The sequence below is a fragment of the Dipodomys merriami genome, unplaced genomic scaffold (genome assembly GCF_024711535.1).
Source record: "Dipodomys merriami isolate MVZ:Mamm:240054 unplaced genomic scaffold, mDipMer1.0.p SCAF_144, whole genome shotgun sequence".
Lineage (NCBI taxonomy): Eukaryota > Metazoa > Chordata > Mammalia > Rodentia > Heteromyidae > Dipodomys > Dipodomys merriami.
In genome coordinates, this window is record NW_027202760.1 from 3185887 (window position 1) to 3193467 (window position 7581).

Sequence of the window (7581 nt, forward strand, 5' to 3'; positions counted from 1 at the left end):
AATGCATTCTTATCTATTGCATCCTTAACCTCAGAGTCCAATTGTAAATCTACAATAAAAGGGGTGGCCTCTTTCTTTAAGTCTGCTATTAATCTTTTCTCATTCAAAGCTTTAAAAAGGGTATGTAAAATAGCCCAAATGTACCAAAATCTAATAGGAATCTTTTCCCCTTCTCGAACAGCTCTTTCTACGTTATTCTTTACTCGTTTCCAATCATCAACATCGAATGTTCCTTCATCGGGGAACCAAGGATTCCATTCCCTAACTACATTAATACACATTTCTATGTCAGAAGAAGAAATATTTAGACCATAAGCAGCAAGTAAATGTTTAAGCATAGGTAAGTATGGAGTAGATTTAACTTGTCCCATCACCCTGTAATTAAAAGTACTTACCTGAATATCCCTTCCTGAATTCAACAATGAAGGGTCCCTGTTTGGGTGCCAATTGTAATGTCTAGTGCCTTGGGGTCCCTGGGTAAGTGTAACGAAATCACCAGGACACAGGGGATGCAGAGTGCAAACAGAAATTGCCACTGCATGCTGTGCTTTATTGTTAGTGGGTATTTAAAGACAAGCAAGCATGATCTTTGCCAAGATTTGGTCAGAAGACATTGACACAAAAATTTCAACAGATACATTTTTACTTGACCTATGAGACAATGCCTTGGTATATTATTATTTTTGGGGGGGTCATGGGGCCTTAACTCTGGGCCTGGGTGCTGTCTCTCAGCTCTTCAACTCAAGGCTAGAGCTCTACCACTTGAGAGACATCATCACTTCTGGCTTTTCTCTTTTTGCTAATGTGGTGCTGAGGAATGGAACTCAGGTCCTCATGCATGCAAGGCAAGCGCTCTACCACTGGGCCACCTTCTCAGCCATGTCTTGGTATACTATTTATCTAAACTATTTTAGAGCAAGCTCAAACCACTTCTCCAATCGCAGGAAAATGCTTGACCAGCTGTTCAACTATGCTTAAGCAAGCAGAAGAGCTACTTCCTCAGCTCCCAGGAGTCTGTGACATGTTTTGAGATAGGGAGAGAGAACATTTTTCCTCTCTAGCCAGGCATACCAAGAGCTTTCCTAATACTTAAACACAGTCCTCAGATAATCCTGAGGCCGGAGCCTGCATCATTCTGCCCCTTCAACATAGACCCTGAGATTTCACAGGCTTTGAACTGTAATCTTCCAAGCTTAACATCCTGATTATCTATGATAGTTAAAAAGTATAAATATAAATAATATTTGCAAGAATACCAGTGGAGGAAAAATGATGCAACCCAGTTTATAGTGGTGTTCTTTCCAGAACACGGAGGGCATCACATTAGCAGAGATGCAGTGTATTTTCACAATGGAGATAAGGAATTCTTGATGTGAATTAAGGGAATTTTGAGGTGCACCCTACAAATTGGAAACTGGTGGGCTAGGATGACTTTATGGCATAAATCTTGTGATTGATGGTCCTGAAATAATAGCTTAATCTGATAAACAACTGCTTACTCTTGAAGAATTAATTATAACATGCTTCATAGTTTTATCCCATATCAGAATGTGGCTCTTTTTCTGTTCACTTCTCAGTCTGTAACACCCCATTGGAAAATGCATCTATTGCAGAATTACATAACATGCAAACAGGTATATTTTGAATCTCTCAGGTATGGAATGTTCAGAATTTTAAAATGAGTAGTTATTAGTCATAAGAATTTTGAAGAACAAATACATTCTGTCCTCTTAACAACTTATTCACTTTTAAAAGTTATGGGTTTCCATAGAATTAATCTGTTTTCTGTGTTAGTATAAGAAAGTAGTAAATTTAATTTTTTTTAAAATATTGGCAAGTATATTGTAAAAAATTGTCTAGTTGGATATTCAAGTTGGTGACCCTCTGATAAAGAAGAGGTAATTAATTCAATTTAGATGCCAAATAATACTGATTTTTAAAAAGTTACTATATAAAGAATAATATTTACTATACCAAAACAGTGAAATTTTATTTCATCAGCTAAACTTTTAAATTTAATTTTAATGTGAAAGTTATGTGCACTGGGGTTACAGCCATTGTAAGGTACTGAATACATAACTTTTCAAACTTGCTATCCCCTCTCTCATTTTTCTCACAAAAGTTGTAATGTACATTTCCAACTTATTGTGTTGTGTGAATTGCTATTGCATTGGTTTGCTCTTTGTCCTTTGTCTCGCCATTTTTTTGTTCCTGTTCCCTTCCCTAATTAATGAAAATGTATACACAATACACAGGGTACCAAAATGAAACACAGCAGGGGATAAACCATAGGGGAAAATCTCAAGGAAAATAGAAATCACATAGTACATCAAAAACAACAACCGCAAATTAATATCTCTCATTCCATATCTTGGATTTCATTTGCCACTGGAAAACAGTACTTTCATGGACACTATATCATGAAAACAACATCTTAACTCTTTTTGATGGTAAAGGTGGGATTATGATTGGTGAATTCACAATTCTGATAAATGAATTTCAAAAGAGCTTTAAAATTTATGACAGGTAAATTTTAATTGTTCAAACTTTTTAACAACTTAGCCTATTAAGGATATTTAAAATTGTCTGTGAAAATAGGCTTTCATGCAAAGAAATCCGTGGAGACTTAGCTGGGAGGGAGCAATGTGGGTGAATATGGCTCATTTTCACACTAAACAAACAAGCCTCACAAACCTTGCTGTAAATCCTGTAGGTTCCCTTGAGAATTGTCCTTACCCAGGAAATATATTCTCACTGTGCGCATACAAGGTTGTAGTGGAATTTAAATTCAAAGTTCGTAAAAAAAAGACATCAAAATTTGTGAATTGACATTTAATTACCAAACAGTAATTCTCTCATAAAGAAGGAAAGATGTAATTCAAAATCACTTGACTTTATTAAAAGTATGAGAAAAGAGTAGTGAAGAAAGATGAGAAAAACCATAGAGGACTGTTATCTCTCCAGTGGTGTAATGGGTTCTTGATCTTGTTTCTTCCATTCTATCTTCACCAGCTATGAAGTGTGGCTCAGGACTGGAGTAACCATTTCAGACAAAGAATACTCACAGAATGGGGGCTGAGAAAGTGGCTCAGTGGTAGAGCGCTTGCCTTGCATGCCTCAGGCCCTGGGTTCGATTCCTCAGCATCACAGAAGCAAAAAGAAAAAAAGCCAGAAGTGGAGCTGTGGCTCAAATTGTAGAGCGCTAGCCTTGAGCTGAATAGCTGAGGGACAGCGCCCAGGCCCAGAGTTTAGGCCCCATGACCGCCCCCCCCAAAAAAAAGGAATTCTCACAGAAGAAAATATTTGCAGTCGATGTAGGTGATTTATAACCTTTGAGAATCTATTCAAATCTGTTCAAAATTCTCCCCTACCCCAAACTGCCATCTTTGGATATCTTTGTTTGTTTGCCCATGACTGCCCTTCATTAACTGCTTAAAATTTTGTGAGCTCATATACATACTTTCTAGAGATTGCTGTTTGGTTGTGATTTTTGTGTTTTTGTTTGTAGTTGTGTTTTTAACTGAATTTCAAAAGGTTGCGCAAGTGTGTTGCAATTAAATATGTCCACCTAATTGTCCAATGCTCCTGGATCAGAGGCACTCCTTCTATCATTCTCAACCAACCCTTTCTCCAAGATTTATTTTAGATTTACCACTTCCTTTATTACATTTGTACATTGAGTATTCTAGCTGTACTTGCCCCTTGTTCCGTTTTTCATTCATTTTATGTCTTTACTATTATTCCTTTCTGGTTTCAACTTCCTGATAGTCATTCTGTTAAACTGTCGGTTAATAGTTTGAAAGTTTTATATACATTCCATGGAGTTTCAATCCTGCATATACTTGAACTGATGTCAGCTTATATTTCCATAATTCATTCATCTGCAATAACAATTTGTAAGACTGGAGACGTGAAGCACCTAGACATGATTTTATTCTCATCTTTTTTGAAGATTAATCTTTAGTCAACAAGAAGGTTTAAAAATCACTTAGAATTTATAACTAACTACCAGTTTTTATAAATGGCTTTGTACATTGGTGTGTCATTATTTTATTTTACATGGGACGATATTTTCTACTACCTATAAGTTTTGGACAAAGAAGAAAACTAAAATTTATTACTGTAGAGGAATATGATAGAAATAGAAGACAAATTTTATGTTTGTCACATCTCGGATCAGTACCCATAATCAAGACTTAAAGTCATATTTCTTACTATGTTAGAAAGATAGGGAAATTATGATAAGGCAACACATGATAAGGCAACTATTAGTAACTTTTTAAAATGTACATTCTTATGTGATGAAATTTAGTTTATTAGCTAATATTTGGGTTTGAATTATGGGAGGCTGATCGATTTAACACATTTCTGGAAGGCACCTACTGAACAACGCAAATTGTGCAAGATACTATTTCTACACTTTAATGAATGGTTGAACTTATTTGGCATTAGTGCTGGGTAAATAAATCAACTCTATTGTAACTTGATTCCTACACTTGAAAAACTTTTAATGTCACTATCATCTACTTGTCAAGTGTTATTTTGGTGAATATGATTTTTAAAAGTTTATTTGAAACGTTATATACTTTCAAGAGATTAAATGTAGGTTATCATTGGTTTGAGAATGACAACATTTTTAGACTACAGAACCAAGTTTTACTGAAGTACCAGTGTTTTGAAGTACTAAGGGTCTTCTCACTTAATGTTTTTCAAAATTATATTTGACCTCTAAGTCGTTTTCCTAGCCTTGGTAGAACAATTATGGATCTATCATTCCAGGAATTATTTTTTGTCCTAATTATGCTGGACTGAAATCTTTCATTCATCATTAGGAGAGGCGTATTAAAAATAATCTTGTGACATTTGTGATTTTGTTTACTCATATAGGCTGGTCATCTGTAAATTGAAAGTTTGAACTACAGTACTTTCTCTCATATTTTGGGATCTCATCTTTCATTTTAAGTTGCTTTACATTTCACAATTGCTTACTGCTAATTCCTGCAAGGAATTGGGGCACTGAAATATTATAGAAAGTGAGAAATTAAGATGGGTCTTCAATTACTTTCTGTTAGCAATTGTTCTGTTGTGGTTAGGGTATCAAAGGCAACTCTGCTTTAAAGTATTATTCCATTATCTCTACCTCAGTATTTGGTAGAGTTAGACCTAAAACTTTACCATTTGTAAATTTACAGACTGGAGGCAAGAGGAAACACTTTGATTAAAACATTACCAATTTAAGGCCTAATATCGAGGAGAAACATATGGATTTCTCCAGGAGGTATGGAAATATTTGGTGAAAGAAAGTCAGTAGTGTAAGTTCCTGCCTGGTTGGATGGTAGACAGGCCAGGATATTAGGTAAACATGCATATGAACAATTTTTTCACATTCTTGGCTTTAGCTAGTTTTGAAATGATAGGTATAATAAACAATTATATTTTGATAAAATACCTTCTATTCTGAATAATTCGGTCTGCAGTGTTCATCTTTCTATGAACCCTTGTATCTAAGATTAGTTTTGTTCCAGTAAGACAATCTATGCTGTCAGGGTAAGATATTCTGGTTGGTCTGTTCCTACATGGAAGAAGGGTGAAGGGTAAGGAAGACATTTGTACCACTAAGACCTCATTTAGGAAATTTTAAGCTGCAGAAGTTTAGAAGTAGCTCTTAAGCAAGGCTTACTTTGAATCCATTAGCTCCACAAAGCTAAATCAGTTGATAAATAAGTACTTGAAAAGCCATCACCTTTGGACTTAGCTATAAAGGCTTCAAAATATGATCAAATTTAAAATGAAAACGACAAAAAAGCCATTGACAAAAAATTGCAAATGTGAGCAATCGACTAAACAATATAAGTTTTTGCCACTATACACAGAAATTTAGAGAAATAAGATCAATCGCATATTTAGGAACAATAAAGGTTCCTTGTTACAAATAGGCAACCAAGGATATATGCCTGTATAAAGATTGCATCATTAACTACTTAAATTAAGAGGATACTCCATGCTTCAGCAGCAGGTCTACCCAAATTACAACAATACAGAAGTTAACATGGCACTTGCACAAGGATGGTATGAAAATTTGTGAAGTATTCCATATTTTTCATTCTTCAAATGCAGGAAATGAAAAACAGTTTTTAAAAGATGTTTACAAAAATACAAGTGTAACAAAACCTGTAATTCATAGAATTACAGGTTAGTTTGACATCAGTGTATTAAATCTTCACCTTCAAAAGGCCCTTACATAGCATAACCTTTACAAAACTTGAAATTAGATAACATTATCTTTTTATCCCAAAGAAATAAAATAATATAAGGACCTCGGAAGAAAGGAATCTTAAACTTTTTCTATATAGAATGTAATCTGAAAGGACACATTTATTAATGAACCTATATATTATAAAACAATATAGACTGCAAAGTATTATATCTAGAAGACAATGAAATAGATTATGAACTTTATAGAAACATAGATACTTTTTTTTCAGACAAGCACCAGGAATTTCTTTAATTTCTATACTATTCATTTCAACAGATAAGATAAAATTTTAAAAAATCGCAAACTCTGCAGAAATCATTATAGATGCATACAAACAACTCTTGAATACATTTTGACACCAAAGTCAGGCAATTCACGTGGAAGAATACCATGGAATCCATAAATTTTTAAATTAAGATATTACTGTTGTTTTGTATTATGAAAATATTTTGTAGGACCACAAAGGATGGACTTGCAATTTTGAAATTTATGAAATTTAACCAAACCATTACTACATAGGAGTACAATTTGTACAGCCTTCCACTACTTCAAAGAAGTAGTGATACATACTTATCCATTTGGCAATATCAGATGAGGTTTCTTCCAAGTTGTTTTTCAGACCCGGTTTGATATCATGATTCAAAAGAAGGAGGTACAGCATATCTTTGCTATTTCAATTCCCAGCAATAAAATTCAAGGGTGTCAAGAGGCCTTTAGTTTGCGGATTGGTATCTGCATCATGATGAAGGAAGACAGAAGCCATTCTGGTATTATTCCACATATAAGCAATGTGCAGGGGTGCCAAGCCATTCAGAATTACAGCATGAATATCTGCCTTGAGCTACCAACTCATGGACAATGTCTAAATGTCCACTGTAGGTTTCCTGATGAAGAGGGGTATACTTACCTCATCTCTAGTATTCATATGAGTGGCCTTTTTGGAATATAGTCTCAGTACTGTAGTAAGCCGATTAATTTTGGCATCCCAAAGAAGAAATTTGCATGGATTCTTCTCCATTATTTTCTTGCAATTGATACCTTTCTCACGTTTTCATCTTGTTCCTTGTCTTCATCAGAATTTCCTAACCAGAGACTTTGAGTACCAGTGGAAATGAAGTGTCCATGTATTTACCCAATAGTTCACGTTGGTTGAATTGGTCAGAAAAATCCGGTGAATTTTCTGCATATGTTTTTCCACCATGATTTATTTTCTCTTTTTTCATTTTTACTATTTTAAATTATTCTAACTGGAGAGTAGTGAATTGATAGAGAACAGAGAAAGATTTTCCTCCATAATCAAATGCACAGACTGAAAATGAGGACCA

The 7581-nt window shown here is 34.6% G+C and overlaps 1 pseudogene; it reads left to right on the forward strand.

The window, feature by feature from the left end:
• The first annotated feature begins 6001 nt into the window (after positions 1-6001).
• LOC138826583 (U6 spliceosomal RNA) lies at positions 6002-6101 on the forward strand (annotated as a pseudogene).
• Positions 6102-7581: the final 1480 nt, after the last annotated feature.